The 20,222-nt window shown below is 42.5% G+C and overlaps 1 long non-coding RNA gene across 3 annotated transcripts in view; it reads left to right on the top strand.

Annotated features, from left to right (window-relative positions):
* Positions 1–20,222, top strand: part of LOC131105477 (uncharacterized) — a 47,093-nt gene that overhangs the window by 23,813 nt on the left and 3,058 nt on the right. For 2 of the 3 annotated variants that reach the window (XR_009119942.1, XR_009119943.1), the window contains one exon: positions 15,475–16,431. This is a non-coding gene — a long non-coding RNA (uncharacterized LOC131105477). The remainder of the gene's footprint in view (positions 1–15,474; positions 16,432–20,222) is intronic. The other variant, XR_009119944.1, reaches the window with a different exon arrangement.

Below are 20,222 nucleotides of genomic sequence, written 5' to 3'. Positions count from 1 at the left end.
AGCTACCGCCATGTAAAGACATTCTTCCCATGATGCAATGCTCTTTTCAAGTCCATGAATGGAGGCTGGCTAGCAGAGTGATTAGCCGTTAGCCACTTGTTAAGCGACTTGTCAAAATCCAACGGATTTGGTGAATCGGTACGGGTCTTTTTTTAAGCAAGGCCGTCACTGGCGGCCCATGTGACGGCGCCAGCTAAGCTCCAGCATGCAGCCCTGCACACGGGGATCATGGGGGGGCTTATTAGATTATAAAGTGATCCTGTGGACGTCCTGCTTGCCTACTAAACAACAACTACAGATCATCTCGAGGTCCAGAACAAAAACCTTGAGCCCTACCTCTCACTGCTTCCTCATCCAAAGTCCTTCAAGATTCTTCACAATCCTGGCTTGACTGTGCTCTTGTGAATGGGTCCATTGGGGTTCTTCTTGGTGCCTTTCCAGGAGTGTAATGGGATTCTTGTTACTTTCGGTTATCTAGCTTTATGAAGAATGTACATCACTCATACAGCTAGATAACCAAAGATAACAATCAACCCCGAAGGCTCCCTCCTCTTCTCAAAGTGCAGATGGACTAACATGGAACGGGTCCGTCCTGTGAGCAGACAGAACCGCCTTCATTAAACACTTGGAACTCTGCCTCAACCTACACTGATCTTAAATGTCCGGACCCCGAAGATGTCACCAAGAGGCCCCTCAAATGGCCTCAGCCAATCAGAAGGCTCGATTTGTGCCCCGACGATTTCCATTGGCCGGACCATGAATGCACCCGTCACACCAAAGATCATGTAGAAAAGTTGAGGAGCCAGTCCGAACCGCACGATGCACACCCGCCTCACCCGCTGGGCGGGCACCACAGGAGGGTGACGTCGTCTAATGCCGCCCCCTCCCTGCCTTGCCCAAATGCATTTTTAAATGGGAAAAGGATCCTGGCTGTTGGGACTACAAAGAAATGGGTTTGTCTTCATTTAAATTATCTGATGCCAGCGCTCCAGCTTGGTGCCGAAAGCTGCAGGAGGCTGGGGGGGTTTGGGGAGCATGGTGGGGGTCGTGGTGGCAGAAACAAAAATGAATCGACACACACCTATCAGGCACACAGACACAAAATATACACAAACTCTGCGTTCTACACAATGTAGCGCGCTCACACACACACACACAGGGACACATGCGGTGCAGGCACATGGCACCAGGCCGGTCTAATTAAAGCAGCTCTGTGTGCCCACCCCACCCACTCCAACCCCACCACTGACAGGGAGGGATGGAGGGATGAGGTGGAATATTCTGGAGCAAACATGGACGCTCGTGCAGCAGCACGCCCGCTGTCTTTAGCACACATGCTAGGTGTGAGCAGGGATGCTATAAGCTAGCACAGAGGAGAAAACAAGCAGCATCTCACATCTAACACTTATAAAGGAGCACTCGTGCTCCAGACGTGCTCTGCAAACACACACACACACACTCAAAGCAGCTATCACACAAATCAAATATACTCTATATATATTTAATTTTGCTGTAAAAACCTAAGGCTTGTTAAAATGTTTGAGGTGTAATAATAGTGTAACCTGAAATTTTAGAAAATATAAATCATTACTGACATTTTCCTAGAATTATTTCAATTTATTTTAGAAAACTAAATATGATCACCTTAAATTCTTGTGATATTTGAAGATGTATTTTTCACCTCCCGAAGGGGATGAAAAAAAAAAAAAGATAATGACATGCACTTATTTGAATTGCACTTCTTCCTCCATTATCACTAATAGTCATTCACACTTCTGGCTGCTGCAATAAATTGGAACTATTATTTGATTTCCCCTTCAAAGCTTTTAAATATCACAATGTTCACCATTAAACACGCATGTCGTCATTTGTTAAATGGGAAACCTTAAACAGATTATTCTTTTTTTTTTTTTAGACATGTGGAGCTAAAAACGTATCACTATATGGATCATTTCCCTTTTGTTCCTAAAGCTAAAAACGACATTATCTGCCTCTTGATTGGCCGCGTGACGTCATTACAGCTCGAGCCTCGGGTGGGAAAATTATTCATTCAAAAAGACTGAAAAAAAACAAGACGACTTATTATTATATTTTGGTTGTTATATTTTGAGCCGTATATTAATGGTAACATATTTTATTTGTGCTGCACGGGAGTGACAAAACACGTCTTAAATTAGTCACATTTAACAGCTTTTTAATTACAAATGCACATTTTGTATCTGCAATAATGTTAACGATTAAAAATTAAGTGTTAAAAAACAAAAAACCGGAATTAAACAGAACACTCGTAATTACTTTTGTACTTAGATGCACAAATAAGGTGTGTGTGTGTCTGTGTGTGTGTGTGTGTCTGTGTGTGTGTGTGTATGAGAGAGAGAGAGGGCAGTTACCTACAAGGCGCGTGTCCGTGTCGTCAGGCCTCGTCAGTGCGTGAGTGTTGCACGGATTCCTGTAAAAGAGAAAGATTTTCATCCTGAAATAGAACACTGTAAAAATGACAGATGGCGATGCGATGGTGTGCATCGTTTATACACTGAAACCACAACACAACGTCACTTTTCGTGTGTTATTAACGTAAACTGGATTGTAACACAAAAACCATTACACACTTTGACGAAGATAAACTGTAACACAAAGCAATGTAATGTCTCAATGTAATTGCTTTCTTTTTACTCTTTTAATATATTTGTACATATTTACTTTTTCTACATGTTTACTTTTCATCTCGTTTCATCCACTTGAAGACTTTTAGGACATTTTGTGTATTTCCTCCTACGCGTGCACGCGTCGACACTCCTGGCCGTCATGTGGAATGTTGCATAATGTAATATTTTTTGTTTTTTTTCCTCGTCGAAACCACAAAAACCCGAACACAGCTGGGCACCACGCGTGTGCATGTGGCGGGCACACAGGCCCAGTGGTCGCGCCGCGTGTGCACGCTGTTTTTTGTGTGTGTGTGTGTGGAGGTCCTTGTTGGAAGCCAACACTTTGTCTTATTATTAATGCGCGTGCACTGCGGCTGCTATAATCCTCATCCCTTGACTCACATGGCCGCGCACGCTGATGCATAAAGTGTTGCGTGCACAGTGGAGCTCTGGGCCTGCCTTGCAGAGGAGATTGCACATCGTCAGAGGTGTCATCTCCTGGCCTCTCAAGGCAGAAGAAGGTCTGGAAGCTATGCTGGAAATCGCGCACGCGTGCACGTCTATTTGTGTCATTTACTTGTGGTGGCTCGCACCACGTGACCCTGCCGTGGCCCTCGCGCAAACGGATCGTGTCCGTTCAACCAAGTGGTAAGCACGTGATTAATAGTTATCATCTATTCAGCTCGGATATGACGGGCACGGGCACACCGACACACGTGGTCTGTAAACGTGCACGCGCTCGTGCACATCTTTGAAGCCAATTTGTGATATTGGAAAGAAAACACACAAACGATGATGATGATAGTGGTGCTGATGATACTCACATGCAGCGTGGAAGTGCGCGGTGCTGCAGCGGGGATCCAGAAGCATCCTAAGCCGCGAGGCGAACGTCTCTCCCGACTGAAGGAGAGAGAGTGAGCCGGCGGAGGCTGACGCTCTCTCTTGACGGCCGCGGCTGGCAGTGACGTGTGCGAGGCTCCATCCACTCAGCTGGCTGGTCCTCCACTCTCATGATCAGCCCCCATTATTTCCCGCCAAGCTGGCTCTGCCCCCCCACCGCCCATCCACAAAAAACCCTCCTCCCCCTCCTCCATCTCCCCCTGCCGGCCGTGAACTCCCTCACACGCAGCTTGCATGCTGCGCGTCACAGCAATATGAAGTTGAAGAGGATGCTCCGGCAACATATACAGCCGCCAGGACACGCCCTCTTTTGTGACGACACCCAGGTCGCTTGTAGGGCCGCCCCCTCCAACGTGACGCTGATGCTTGTGGATGCTAGTCCGCCTTGTCTTTGGACGTCATGTCAGCGTCCTGCATCATGGAAGATGAACATTCAGCATCCAACCTCCATAGCTGCCAAAACACACGTTTCAAGGATTGTTGCCTCCATACCTTGCAAGTACAATGTATGGTAAATATATTATATATCCATATTGGTATTTAACCTCATTCATCAAATGAGCTTATAACAATCATAATAAAAAGTAATCACAATTTTCCTTACAATATATTTTCCTCTGGTCTCATAAAGAAGCAAATTCAAAATGTCACGTCCAAGTCATGTCCGAGTCACGTCTGCTTCAGTAAGGAACAAAACGGCTGCAAAGGGTCTGTGAGCTTTTTTTAAACATTTATTTAATTAATACCCACTCTGATTTTTCTCATGTCAGGGGTCACCACAGCAAGTAAATCACATTGGAGGTTTTGTCTTTTGATGTCCTCTGCCGTGAAAGGCAGCTAGCATGCACTATTACACTTCCGTGCAGGGATGGGACTTGGACATTTTGATGACTTTGGACTCAACTAAACAATATCTAACATGAATATGTTTGGCCACATGATGGACGAGTGGTTAGCATTGTTGGCCACACAGTCAGGAGATCAGGAAGACCTGGGTTTGAATCGCCACTTGGGTATCTCAGTGTGAGGTTTTCTCTGGTTTCCTCCCACATTCCAAGAACATGCTACTCTAAATTGTGAATGAATAATGAATGTGAGTGTGAATGGCTATGTCCTGCGATTGGTCCAGGGTGCCCCTCCTCTCGGCTTCAGTATACTCTTGCAACCCTAATGAGGATAAGCGGCATAGAAAATGGATGGACTTTGACATCAGTGACTTGAGTCAAGCGCAGTGCAAAACACAAGCAGAGCGCCTGTGTTTGTTTGAGTTTGAAATAACTTGAATAGTTCTGAACGGATTTGGATGAAATTTTCAGGAATTGGCAGAAATGGGTTATGGAAGAAGTGATAACATTGAATCCAGGAATTAAAAAAAACAATTCTTTAAAATTGCAAGATAGGACCATTTTCAGAATTTGTGCATATCACTCCACAAAAAAATCTCAGAAGACTTATAGAAGAAAATACAGCATAATTATAAAATATCAAAGACTGGTCCAAAAAAATTTGTTGTGAATCAAAATATGGGGGGAATGATGGCACTTGACGGAGGTCTGCGCTCTCCGAGTGCTTCTTGAGTTTTGTTAATTGATGTTTGTTTGCTTTTTTTACAACAACACTAGGTAAAAAGGTAAAAGTTCATCGTTTTCTGCATGTAAAACTATAATCATTGTCTATACAATATGTTTTGTGTTAATATTATTGGGGTCTGAAACTGATTAATTGGATTGATATTATTTTTCATGGGAAAATTCGCTTTGGTTAGAGTCTGTTTTGGTTTGTGTCTGACCTTCTGGAATGGATTAATGACATTAACCAAGGCACCACTGTATAACAAGTATAACATCATAGCAATATTCTAATGGTCTATAATTCTTAAAGGGGACCAGTTCTGTGCTTTTTCCACTTTTCTGACCTAGAAATGTTGTTACAATGTCGTATTCTTGTTTTAAACGATGCCAAAGCGTCGGATAATGAGGTTTGCACATTTCGAAGTGAGCCCCGAAAGAACGTTTGGATGGCTTTGCAGACTAGGAGTTTTTTCTAACATGGAGTTCTACTCAATGAGTAAAGGCAGACCTATGTATCCGGAAGTGTGATTAATCACAGCGGAGTGGTCGTACCAAGATGAGGGCTGGGGGTGGAGTAAATTAAACAGACCGTTTGGATCGGAAGCAGGAAGTCCACAGAAATACTGCAGAAAGAAGGGCAGAATCTGGAAAATCTAGAAAGCCTTCTGTGCGGGTTATCATGTGTAGCTGCTCTATAGAAGCCCACAACTCAATACAAAGCAGCAAAAATGAGCATAATAACATCTGCTTTGTTACCGAATTTAAAATATGTGAGTAACTGTGGCCACTTTTCAACTGTTTGCCTTAAGAATTAAGAAATACACCTTTGGTGGGGTCCACAAATTGGGTATTACAGCCATGAAAGACAATATTTGACTTATTGGTGCTTATTGGACTTATTGGGTAAGTACTGTATATGCAGGTGTATCTTTATCTTTGTTTGTCAGTGTGTGTTGTCAGGCTATTTGCTAACAATTGCTCCACTCGACAAGTGAGACATGTTCAGCAGCTACTGTTCTCTGGCTTTTCTGTTTGTAATTTCAAAATTGATATCCGTATGCAGGTATGGATTTGTCAGAGCAGTTTTACTTTGATTTACATGAGTTTTAGTTATGAATGCACTTGCTTTTGTGTTTGAGTGTTTGAGCCGGTGACGAAAGCAACCAGATCATGTGAAGCCCATCAATTGGAACACAGCAGTCATGTTTCCTTACAAAGTGACATCACCAACTACTTGCTTCGTATGCACATTACATTATTTTCCTGACTTTTTGCAGCTCTGTGCAGCTCCATAATAGATGACAAACTGAGCTGGAAAGGGGACCGATTATGCTTTTCCATTTTTCGGGCCTATTAATGTTATTACAATGTTGTATTCTCCATGCCAAAGCGGTTGATAATGAGGGTTGCGCATTTGGAGGTGAGCCCTGAATGCTGTTTTACTCAGTTCTCTTGACGTCAGTGCAACCTGGTTGTGCTTTATGGGCATGCCCTGGTACACACTGTAGACCTGTCCTCTCCCTTGCTCTTCTTCACTCTTTTGTTGATGATTTCATCATGTTAGCACAAAGCAATGGCTTCCAGGAAATGTTTGTTCGGGTGTGAGGGAAAGCTATCTTGCCTAAAGAGCAAGCATCAGGCAGAAGTGGTTGGAGTTGGCCAGCATGTGAAAAATATGGTCTGTATGTAATATCTGTCAACTGCACAAGGGACTGTTTTGTGAACATGGAAGAAACTGGACTATTTGCCAAATTATTGCTGAAGTCTAACACCTTTCCATCGTTACTTGGTTGTGTTGAAGAGTCAGAGGAGCAAGCAATTTATCAGTGTCCTATGTGTAATTGGACAAAATGAGCTCGGCAGCTGTCCGGAAGCCCTCGGGAGCCCTTGGGAGTGTGACCAAACACAGCGGCGTGGGCATACCTTGAGGAGAGCCGAGGGTGGAGTAAATTAAACAGACCGTTTGGGCGGAAAAACAGGAAATCCGTGGAAACACTGCAGAAAGAGATGTAGAATCTGGAAGGTCTAGAAAGCTTTCTGTATAGGTTATCCTGTGTAGCTGCTCTATAGGAGTCCACAACTCAATACCAAGGGATGAAAATGAACAAAATAGGTCCCCTTTAGAAATGCACAACACAAAGTGTCAAGAAATAAATCAATTCTGAACAAAGCAAAATTAGTTCTGCACCAAAAATCGCTCCGTACTTGCTATTGCTCTCTTCTATTACCATATCTAACTTACTGTGTGAAGATATGGGGAAATAACTATAGAAGTACATTTCACTCACTGACTATACTCCAAAAAAGGTCAATTAGGATAATCCATAGTGCCGCTTATTAAGAACATACAAACCCTTTATTCCTAAAAATGACAATAATTAACATTCACTGATATGGTAAACCTTCAAACAACTAAAAGTACGCATAAAGCAAACAATAACATGCTACCTAAAAGCATAATACAATTCTTCTCAACAAGACAGGACAAATATGACCTTAGGGAAAAATTAAACTTAACCACAAACAACACTAAAAACTTTAGCATTTAATCATATGGAATCAAATTATGGAACCTCAACAGTGCAAGCAGTTGATGTGGGCTGTGTACATACCGTACATTGCTAGGTCTAATTACTCTTGCACTATATATGCTAAGATATCTGGACAAGGCAAGGCACAGTGGTTAGCATGGAGGCCACACAGTCAGGTGATCGGGAAGATCTGGGTTCGATTCTCCGCTTGGGCATCTCTGTGTGGAGTTTTTTTGTTCTCCACGTGCCTGTGTGGGTTTTCTCCAGGTACTCCGATTTCCTCCCACATCCCAAAAACATGTAAGGTTAATTTCGGCCTTGTGAATGGTTGTGCCCTGTGATTGGATGGCAACCAGTCCAGGGTGTACCCCGCCTCTCGCCCAAAGACAGCTGGGATAGGCTCCAACATATGTGCAACCCTATAGCGAGGATAAGCGACATAGAAAAAGATTGCATGGATAGATATCTGAGCAAAACATCCATATATTAGCTTTGTGCTATAGGTGACAAAGCGTGTAATATCAATGTGAAATATGTAATAATTCTGTATATCTCGTGAGTCATGAATATATTTTTACACTATGCCAAGGGCCAATTAAAATACAGCTGTGGCCTGAAAATAGCCCCGACAGAACAATATGAGTGACATTGCCTACTGGGGAGGGAGGGAAAAGCTATTTGTCATCCTTTGCCAAATCCCTGTATCCTTTTCTCTCTCATACAGTTCTTTACGAGTTCTGTTAGAGATTTCATACTTGGAGGACGTTTTTCCTTGCCTTCGTCACCAAAGTGTTTTCTCACGAGTGGTTTTCTTTCAGTTATGATATATTTGGTGTGTAAAAAGAGCCTGACTACTGCAGATTTGGCACTAAAAACAACAAGGCTCTGCTGTATTTCTGGTAAGGCAAGAACAAGAAACAACAAAGTGGAGACTGCGGAGCTACGAGGAATTTGTACTTGAGTATGGGAATTTTCAGAGGCGCTAACAGTGTCTAAATACGTCCATGTGTAGGTGTAATCTGGTGGTATTCATAAGACAGCAAGCCCCTCCGCCGCCCCTCAGGCCCTCACGCGCCTCACGGATCAAGTGTGCACGTGCAGCGCGCTCTTTTTGTGCGTGGGATGCACGCAGGAGTCCAGGAATGTGGCCGGGAACAGGCTGGGAGGGTTTGGGTGGGGGGCGTTGTGGGGCGACGGGCACCGTGCAAATCAGTTTTTAGTGTCCGCGCCGAGCCCGGGCCCGCAGACAAGAGTCCAAAGAGGAGGTGTGCTCCACTGGATTATCATAAGAATCACATGGCGGGGATAAAAATCTCCTTTGAATAAATTACTGCTTCAATAGGAGGCGCGACTGCCAAAGAGACAACTTTGTCAGCCCCCCCTAACTTTGTTGTCGGGGGGCTCTCTCTCCCTGCCTCGCCAATGTCCTGGCCTCCGCTTTCCTTTCTTCACACATTTTGGATGCTTTCCTGGAGCTGGCCCTCTAAATGGCGCCTCTGTGTGCGCGCCCTTGCCGATGCCAGGTTACCGACACTGGCGGGCCAGGCAGGCGGCCGGCCCCGAGTCCCTCTTGGGAAAGGGGAGCGCTCGGAGGTGGTTAATGGGCTCGGGGGAGGGAGGGGGCGGCTGGAGACCACAATAGGCAGTGTGCAGCATCCAGCACACACACACACACACAAACCCACCTCACCCTCCTCAACCCCATTATCCCACGTCCCTCTCCTCGTCCCTCATGCTGCATGGGAACACCAGCGTGGAGATGGACCGGGAGACTTGTTCATTAGTGCCCGTGGGACATTCCTGCACACACATGCTGATTTTTTGGGGGGGGACATTTTACAAGTTAAACTACAACACCAGAAGGCCTCATTTTTGGCAAATAAACATCACTTTTATAACATTTTACACAACAAAACATGTCATTGAACTTAAAAGCTATTCAAATGTTAGCATGTTAGCAGCAGATTGATTACAGTCAAACATCTGTTTTTGTCAAAATAGTTTTTGTAGTATATTGCACATGACAAACTAGTACGTTTGCACAAATCGATTCCCCAAACAAAGCACCCGGCACATTGCTGACTCACTTTTGCATGAGGTGTGACTGCTAAATAACCTGCCATGGGGCCCTGAGAAAGTTGCGAGTGCCAGCACTTTGATGAAGAAAGTATAAACACAACTGAATTTAATCTCGCTAGGATGTACGGGAGGTCCACATCAAGAATCACTCATTTATAACACTGGTCTACAAATGTTTAGACTCAAAATGCTTCTGAGATAAAAGTGGCTAAATCCCATTTATTTTTAACTGTGTTGGTTAGCTAATGTATTGATTATTCATTCATTTATTTTCTACCACTTTTTCCTCACGAGGGTCGCGGGGGATGCTGGAGCCTATCCCAGCTGTCTATGGGTGAGAGGCGGGGTACACCCACTCACATTCATATCTATGGACAATTTGGAGTGGCCAATTAACCTAGCATGTTTTTGGAATGTGGGAGGAAACCGGAGAAAACCCACGCATGCACGGGGAGAACATGCAAACTCCACACAGATATGGCCGAGGGTGGAATTGAACCCTGGTCTCCTAGCTGTAAGGTCTGTGCGCTAACCACTAGACCGCCGTGCCGCCCTGTAATGAATATATTTCATGATATTGTTTTACATAAAATTGCATCTGTTTATATAATAGATGTAGGCATTTTTGCTTAAAAATAATATTTTGAAATATCCTAAGACATCAGATGGATGAATATCTTATGAAAAACAAGCTAAAGTATCACTTAAAACAACAAAGTTCCCTTTTTCAGTATCTGAACGATGCTTATTGGCTTGTCTCTTATTCTCAGCAGCAGGGTCATCCCTGACAACATTCCAACAGTAATCAGCAAGCATAGATGGATTCCATTTTCCTTGATGTCTTTTCTCCATAGCTGTAATGTCCTGGTGGGATCGTACCCCGTGCTCATCACTCACTTCTCCACACTTCAATGGAAAGAAATCTAGATGGGAATGCAGAAAGTGTATCTTCTGTGACATATTGCAGCCAAGGGCTTTGTAGGACTTCAGCAGGTTTGCCACCAGCTGCTTATAATTATCTGCCATGTGTTTTCCAATAAACTCTGATGCAAACGTCAATTTCTGCTACCGTTTCTCTACATGCGAGATTGGCGAGACTGTATTCAAGTCAATTTCTCATCTTATTTATCAAAGTGCTAGCACAAGCAACTTTCTTTGGCCCCATGGCTAGTCTATTTAGCAGTTGCATTGTCACGCCCTGTGTGGGTTCCTGTGTGACAGTTTGTCTATGTTCCCTGTCTGGGCTTTTGGTTTCCGTTTTGGACACTTATTTTGTATTGGACTTCCTGTTTTGCCTCGTCTGCCTTCGTTGCCATAGCCACCCACACAACTGTCCCTAATTTGTCCTCTCTATTTAGTTCAGGTGTGCGCTTCTCCCTTTGTGGGATCATTATAGTTTGTCCTTCTGCTATCTGAGTTGCCTTTTTCCTGCTGCTGCAATTATTGCAAGAATAAATATTTTTACCTGCATTCGGTCCTGCTCTCTGCATCCAGACATGCCGAACCGTGACATGCACCAAATAAAAAAATGTTGGATTTCATGGTAGGATGGTGTGTTATGTGCAATATTGTACGATAACCTATGTAGGAATTGAGGCAAAATTTTGGAAATTTTGAGACAGAAACCGAAATCATATGAAAACTGACTTGTACGAACACCGTGGTTTGACTGTTTGATTTATTTTGTGTGCTGTGATGGAACGTCAAGAATGTCAGAATGTCAGAATGATCACGACTTTGGCTTATGCACAAATATGTTCGTTTGATATTGAGCTAAATCTTTCCTGACGCAATTCAAAAACTTGAGTCACTTGCATGAAAATCCTCCAATCATTGCAAGTCTAGTTTTTCTTGGTAGGCTCCTGAACACTCCTGATCAAAATTTTGAGAGTTAGATAAAAAAATATATTGATTAACAATTTATTGCAAACAAGCATTAAAGTGAAATAGGCTGCTCATCAGCTGATCAAAAGTTTAACACTTTCATGTTAATTGCCTCTAAAATTGGTCTGGGCATGCTTGATGCCAGTGTTTCCAGGAGGCTAAGTTGCTCCAGGTGTGAAGATGGCATCACAGAGGGCATCCGCTCTCTGGAACTGATGTCCATTTTCGTAAATTTCCTTTGCCACTCATCCCCAGATGTTCTCCATTGGATTTAGATTTAAATCAGGGGAACACGTAGGGTGGTCCAAAAGAGAGAAGTTATTCCTCTGGAAGTCCTTTGTCAGGCGGCCATTACGAACTGCAGTGTTGTCCTGTTGAAAAAGCCAGTCATCACCATGTAGACAAGGGCCTTCAGTCATGATGCCCCCTGCACCATTACCACGTAGCCATTTGCCGTTTGATGCCCCTGCACAACCTGAAGCTCCATTGTTCCATTGAAGGAAAAAGCGTCTCAGATCATGATGGCGCCCCCTCCACCTTGCCGTGTGGAAAACATCAGGTGGGATCTCCTTGTCGTACCAGTAACGTCGGAAGCCATCAGGACCGTTGAGGTTAATTTTTTTCTCATCAGAAAATGAATCTTTCAATGTCCCATATTTGGTGCTCTGATGCTAATTCAACACGGGCAGTTTTGTGGCATTGAGGGAGGTGAAACTTTGGTTCCTTTTGTTCTTCTTAAACCCTCTTGCAGATGCTTCTGATGGTTATTGGACTTCACTCGGCACCCGTAGCAACCTTCATTTGGGTTGGATGGATCCAACAGTGCAAAATGGAAATTAATGCAATATTTTAAACTGGTCTGGAAATTTGGATGAGGAGTTTAGCCTTATACTCGTCACACTCAAATTCACGTGTTAAAACTTTAATCCCCCTCCAAAAAATGATCTCCAGTATAGCATTTTTTTCTTCTTCAAAAAACGTCCCTTATTTTTAAATGCAGACGTTGACAGGATCAACGCCACTTTGACAAGATGGCAAGGAGGTTTTCATCACAGTATGGAGACCATTTTCAGGAGGTGGCAACAGGAGTGATTGCACTGCAGGACGAAGTGATGATTTTGTACAGCTTCCTGTTCTAGTCTCGCCCATTTAACTATAAAACTCATATTTTACTATTTTTAGGGAAATGGCATGAAATAGTCTGTGACAGACAGTATTAATAATAAATGATAATCATTGTTTTTGTCACTGTTATTTAAGGATAGGCTGAAATGATCCATAATAAAAGAGAAATGTAAATGAAATAAATGACAATGAGGCTGCTCTCTAATGGCGTCACATACATCTTCATTGAAAAAGGGCTTTTGTTTTTCAGCAGTCTCGAGTCAGGTGTGATTACAGGAGTGTCCAAAGTGCGGCCTGGGGACCGTATGTGACTCGCAGCTTGTTTTTATTGTCCTGCAGCAAAAAAAAATACAATAAAATGAAGCTTAAATTTGAATGTTACTATAGTATTTAATTTGAGAATGTTTGTTTTCTATTCAACATGTCCAAAAATTCATTTCTTAGTAGAGTTAATAGAGTTTTATAGAAAGCTTCAGTAATAAAGGCATGTTTAATAAGCAAAAGGGAAAAAACAAAAATAAATCAAGTTCAGCGTTTCGGTCTCGGGGCCTCCTCGGCAGAGGTTTGGACAAGCATCGACTTGATGACTCGCCAGATACACAAGTCAAAGTCACGTTAAGACTAACAAAGCAAACACCTGAGATCCTGAAACCTGTTGTCCTTCACACACACACACACACACACACACACACACACACACACACACACACACACACACACACACCGTCCCAATGCTGCAGTGTCCCAGTGTCATGGGATGTGCTCTGCAAAGCTTCTCTGCTTTTGTCCACCTAAAATGGACCACATTGTTTGGCACTAAGTGGGGGCCAACACACACACACAGACACACACACACACACACACACACACACACACTAAACAGATCATTAAGCAGGAAGCAGTGATAAGCAAAGGTGCTCAATAAAACGTCACATGTCAATATAATGTTTTCTCTAACGTCACAAATGAGTCCAACGTCCTTCTTCCTTCCTTTTTGCATCCACACTCACCTCCTCCGGGAAGCATCCATCCTCGCCTCTCGTCTTTTGGGCGGGAGAACCAAGAGGGACGCACGTGGCCTGCACACCACGTGCAGCTCGTGCAAGACTTGGTTAAAAAAAAAAAAACTCAAAAGAAAAAAAAAAGATCTTTTGTGAGGAAAGAGCATCCCTGCAAAGCACGTCGCATCCACTCCACTGCAAACATGGCGGCGTGAAAAATCTCCCACGCCTCAGAGTCATTACAGCCGCAATTAGAAAGTCATTTGCATATATGCTAATGAGATAGAAAACATGTCGTCGCCGCAGGGAAAGGGTTTTTTTATGTGCTCCACTGGCCTTAAAGGAACATTTGATTTCATCCAATCTTTGCTCTTTTTTGAAGATGATCATATTTGTATGTGCAATGGAAGATGCTTTAAGACGTGGATTAAATCATTGAATATTGGATCAACACCTCCTCCTCTCACCTTCTGCACGAACCTTTTTTTTCCCTTGAAAATGTTGGTAGAAAAAAAGACAAAATATCATTTTAATTGAAATTAGAATACTTGAAGTGGCCCTTCCGTCAAAATGAATGTTTTACTTTTAAATATAGAATTAGAAAAAGTATAATTACAGGCCACTGAATAAAAATGACTAGAAAAAGAACATTTTAGGTTTGTTGTTAAGGGGTGTGTAAGATATCTGCTTCTTGATGATGCTAAATTAATTAGTCATGGTTTATTGGCGTGCACATGCGCAGTGAGTATCGTTATTGTTTTTATTCCTTTCCAGTGATTTTTATGGGTTTTAAAAACATGTTGTTGAGGTGAAAATGAAACCATATGCGTTTTTGACATTTGAAATGCCAGAAAGGCCTCACATTGTTCACGTTCATTAAAAGTTGATTCCATTTTAATTCACCACTTTGTCTTCCGTATAAATCATCTTTTTACATTCAAAGTATTCAAATTGAAATAATTATCTGACTCTATTTTTTAAAATTTGCTTTATTTTTTAGTCATTAAATATTCCTGGACCCTTTTAAGAAATTTACATACGTGTTCTTGCAAGAGTGTGTTTTTTTTCCTGACATTTAACACACTGCTTTCCATAAAAGATATTTTGATATTGAGCTCAAATTGAGAGCTGAGAAGACTTGAAGTAACCGAATATTGTATTCAAACCTTAACATTTAATGTGTAATCAAAGAAGATTGATTGACCTATTATGTACTTCATTATTGTGTTCATTTATTTATCATTCGACCTCAAAGTTCTGAGAAAAATGATTCCTCGGGTGCAACACTTGAAGGGAAATACGGACAAAATAGGGACAAAAAAGGAAAAGATAAATCAAATATTGCCTTCACTGCAAACTGACTATAGGAAAATAATCACATATTTTTGGAGGATCATTTGTAAATTGAATGTCATTCGCCTTTTTCTTATTCGACAATCAGCTTGAAAAATATATTTAATACAGATAAAAAATACAAATAAATGATGATTCGTCCTGCACATTAAAACAACAATAATAAGCAGTAAATAATACAATAAATAAATACCAAGAAGGGTTCATTCATGCCTTATTTGCTATGAAAGAACAGTTCATGTGCGCGTGCACACACACACACACACACACACACACATGCGTGGTGCATTTGCATGCTGTATCCCACGATGGAAGTTACAATGGCAGCAATTAATATGCACATAAATTAAAAGTGAGACGGGCTTTTTTTTTTGGTGGATTCTAGGAACAGGCGAGAATCCAGCGAGCAGAAAAGAGCTTCTGTTCACCAAGAAGAAGAGGAGGAGGATGAAGGATGAAGGATGAAGGAGGCTAAAGAATTTTTGGGAAGGAGGTGAAGAAATGGCGCCAAAAAGAGGAAGCGGAAATCAACTATACGGTGGTTTTAATCTGCCCCCCATGAACCATATTATACAATATTTATATCATATAGATATATAGAATATCGCATCAACCTTTAATAACTGACTGTCAAATGTGCCTTTTTGTTTTCAATTCTTACTCACCACGATTCCTTTAAAATTCCACCAATAATCATAAATATATTCCACATTTTAACCAGACCAAATTTGCAGCACATCTTCAGATGATTTTTATGACAACCCTAGACATTCACTGTCTTACAGATGTGTGTAATATTTTGATTGGGTTATATAAATAATAATAAAGAGTAATAAAAGAGCTGCAGTGTATTTTCAACCACGTGAATATTTGGGTTATTTCTTTCTTTCTTACATTTGATACAGCTCTTTTTTGCATCTAATGAAGTGAGTGGTAAGAATTATTAAAAAAAGAGAATTAATAATTCCCTTTTCATAATCAAGGTCCGCCTTACTAAATGTTAAGTGTTGATTAATTACATTATTTTGGTTGATTTTAATTGTATGTTGCATTTATTTTAACAAAATCAAACAATGCTAAAAACAAAAAAACAACCTCGCCTATATGTGCAAATGAATAAAAACGATTGATAAATGTGACCAAGTGTGACGGACTCAGCGGAGTTAAATAAAGCATTAAATATGACGTCACGTGTGACCATGCAGATTACAAGAGGTTAACGTCAAATGTTTCTTCTTTCATTTCCATGTCATTGAGGTTTGCCTTTGAGGACTTCTTGCCCTGCAGTGCGATCGAAGCAGCGGACACCAAGCGCCCTCTACAGGACAGTTGTTGACACTGCGTGAGTTTTGCCATTTATGGAGCCTTGTCTCCCTCTAGCGGCTGACTTGTTTTGCTACAACTTCAACTGCCACTTCATGAAGACACAGTAGCATCACAACTAATGTTTTTTTTACAGTGTTAACCTTTAATCGTATTATATTCTGCAGTGTTGTTAAATATGGTCAACTCACTGTACTGGGTGCCAGTATATTGTAATAATAATAATAATAATAATAATAATACATTTTATTTAAAAGCGCCTTTCAGGACACCCAAGGTTGCTGTATAGAGGTTAGAGGGAGGGGGGACCATGTGAAGCAGTTAAAGAGTACCTAATGTGTACCTAATGAAGTGTCCAGTGAGTCTATAGGTCGTACTCAACGCAATCACTGTTGAATTTAGGATTGACCCAATATAACCCCCACCAGGCTGCACGGTGGACAAGTGGTTGTTTACGGCTATTCCGGTTTCCTCCCACTTTCCAAAAACATGCTAGGTTAATTGGCGACTCCAAATTGTCCATAGGTATGAATGTGAGTGTGAATGGTTGTTTGTCTATATGTGCCCTGTGATTGGCTGGCCACCAGTCCAGATTTACCCCGCCCGAAGTCAGCTGGGATAGGCTCCAGCATACCCTGCGACCCTATTGAGGATAAGCAGCATAGAATATAGATGGATGAATAACCCACACCTGAGTGACGGACACACACAGAGACACTCAAATTAGCTTTGCCTGATTGCAATGAGGAACCACATGACCCCCACCCCACCCCCGACACACCTACGTCCCATCACTAGCTCAGTGGCGATGTTGTATGTGATTGCCACACTTTAGTCGTAATTGAGGGGTTCAGGCTGGAGAGGAGAGGGGGCGTTTGTTGGCGCCGTTGCCATGGACACAGTGTGTTGCTAGGCAGCCACAGGGATGCTATGGAAGCAGAGTGCAGAAGGAGCTGCAGGTCACTGCGGCGACAAGCCTGTGCACCCACATGACGCTCTCTGTCACACACAGCTGAATGATAAATACAGCGAGATGGCGTCAAAGTAATTGCTCACCTGCTGGTTAGCATGCTATTATGACTAAATTGCAGCTAATTGCTCATTATTGCAATGTGAGGCTTCGAAAGGAAATGAAAGAGGAAAAAGGGGGGGGGGCGAAAAGTGAAATAATATATAGTTATATAACAGTTGAGACATTATTCGGTTTAAGAGTAGCTCATACTAAAATGACGTAGAAAACACAGACAATTAAAGTAACGTTGTATGGACAGTGGGAGGCTCATGTTTCACCAGTTTACACTCGCTTCCAGGTTGTGTGATGACCTCATCTTACCAAAAATATTATTTTAGGGCGAGAACCCTCAATATAAACTAGACTTATGCCTTTTTCTACTTTATTATTCAACTACTTTCCACTTTTTCTGAAATCACACCCTCTAGCGGCCTTTGTGAGTAAGGCGATAAGCCCACTCAAAGTAGTCTTCTTGATCAAATTAGACCTTTCATTCATTCATTCATTTTCTACCACTTATCCTCACGAGGGTCGCGGCGGTGCTGGAGCCTATCCCAGCTGTCTTCGGGCGAGAGGCAAGGTACACCCTGGACTGGTCACCAGCCAATCACAGGGCACATATAGACAAACAACCATTCACACTCACATTCATACCTATGGACAATTTGGAGTCACCAATTAACCTAGCATGTTTTTGGAATGTGGGAGGAAACCGGAGTACCTGTGGTTGGGGGGGGGGGGGGGGGGGTACTTTCTTTTTAGAGTCGGGACACCATGGAAAGATTCCGGTCTGATAATCATTTAATCCATCCATTTCCTATATCGCTTATCCTCACTAGGGTTGCAGGTACACTGGAGCCTATCCCAGGTGTCTTCGGGCGAGAGGCAAGGTACACCCTGGACTGGTGGCCAGCCAATCACAGGGCACATATAGACAAACAACCATTCACACTCACATTCATACCTATGGACAATTTGGAGTCGCCAATTAACCTAGCATGTTTTTGGAATGTGGGAGGAAACCGGAGTACCCGGAGAAAACCCACGGGGAGAACATGCAAACTCCACACAGAGATGGCCGAGGGTGGAATTGAACTCATGTCTCCTAGCTGTGAGGTCTGTGCGCTAACCACTCAACCACCGTGCAGCCCCAAATTGGACCTTTATTACATAAAAGAGTGTTTTCTGTATGTGTACACGTGATGACCAGTATAGTCATTATATGAAATGGACTAACACCAGCTCGTGTGTGTGTCCAGATGACAACACTAATCTGTCCACACGTCCCAAATGGCGAGGTCACGACCCTCATGAGAAGCAGCAACACAGCACAGCTTAAGTCTCACTTTTGGATAAACAAACATGCATTAAGTTCCGGCTATCTGCTAGCGTTCGGTGTTAGAAAGATCCTTTTCTGTTCTCAAAGATGCCACATTTTCTACATCCAAAGTCCGGCCTGGGTGCCATTTGTGGTTGCAGCACATTCTACAACTATAGTTAGCATTAGCATTAGCATTAGGGCCATACTGAAGTGGAAAGAAATAGAAGTTTACAAGAAACTATTTCAAATGTTGAATGTTACTTAAAACCCAACTGATACTAAATGTTGATGTAAACTGAAAAAAATTGACAGCTTTGTCTCAAATTTTAAATTGAGAAAAACAGTCCACCAAGAATATCAGTGTCATCCTAAGTTGGCATAATAAGGTGGCTCAGGTCAACACTGTCATGGATGTGTGGCGGAAGTGAGTTCCAAAGGGAGTGGGCAGCAATAGAGTAGGCTCTGTCCCCCCAGGTTTGGTGCTTGGTCTTTGAGACCTTAGGATGTTTGCATCTGAGGAGCAGAGGGTACAGGAAGGGGTATGAAGTCGTTTTGGTCTTCACCAAATTTGCTGCTTCAATGTTTGTAGATGTTTTTGTTAGCTGTTATGTTGTTCCCCAAACCAACTAGTTATCATGATAGACTTGTGAAAAAGCATTGTTCATCATTAAACTGTTCTTGGACTTGAGAGAAGTTGCTTTGGGAGGTTGTTTTGGTATCATTGATGCATGGTTGTGTTCTTTTGTGAGGGAGCCCACTCCTTTGGCTGAGAAGCAACCCCACACATGAATGATTTCAGGATGCTTTACTGTTGGCATGACACAACTGGTAGTAGCGCTCACTGTTTCTTCTCTGGACAAGCTTGGTTTTGGATGCCTCAAACAATCAGGAAGGGGATTCATAACAGAAGATGGTTTTACCAACACCAACTGCAACACTGCAACACCACATTGCAGTCTGGTATTCTCACTCAGTCAAAATGAAACAAATTTCCAGTCTTTGTCCTTGTAAACATAGTTAACACCATTGACACTTGGGGTCAACGGTTCAGAACAATGGAAACTGTAAAAACGAGGTGAAGAAGCCTGTGCAGGAGGACAGAACGGGTGGAGAAAAGTGTCAGGTGTGATAGGTGAGAGTTTCAGCTAAAATGAAAGGAAATGTATACAAAACCATGTTGTTTGGTCTATAGACAGTGGAACAGATGAAGATGCTGAGGTTCTTGTTGGGAGTGACCAGGATTGATAGGATCAGGAAGGAGTACATCAGAGGGACATTACATGTTAGAGGCCTTGGAGATAAAGTCAGAGAGGCCAGACTGAGATGGTTGGGACATGTCCCGAGGAGAGACAGTGAATATATTGGTAGAAGGATGCTGCGTTTAGAGCTAGGGTAGGGTAGTTCATAGTTGGTGTGAGAGAGGCAGATGCAGAAGACAGGGTTGGATGTAGGAGATTGATTTGCTGTGGTGAGTTTG

This window comes from Doryrhamphus excisus, chromosome 17, assembly GCF_030265055.1.
Source record: "Doryrhamphus excisus isolate RoL2022-K1 chromosome 17, RoL_Dexc_1.0, whole genome shotgun sequence".
In the NCBI taxonomy this organism is placed as follows: domain Eukaryota; kingdom Metazoa; phylum Chordata; class Actinopteri; order Syngnathiformes; family Syngnathidae; genus Doryrhamphus; species Doryrhamphus excisus.
This window is presented reverse-complemented; position numbering and strand designations above follow the sequence as displayed.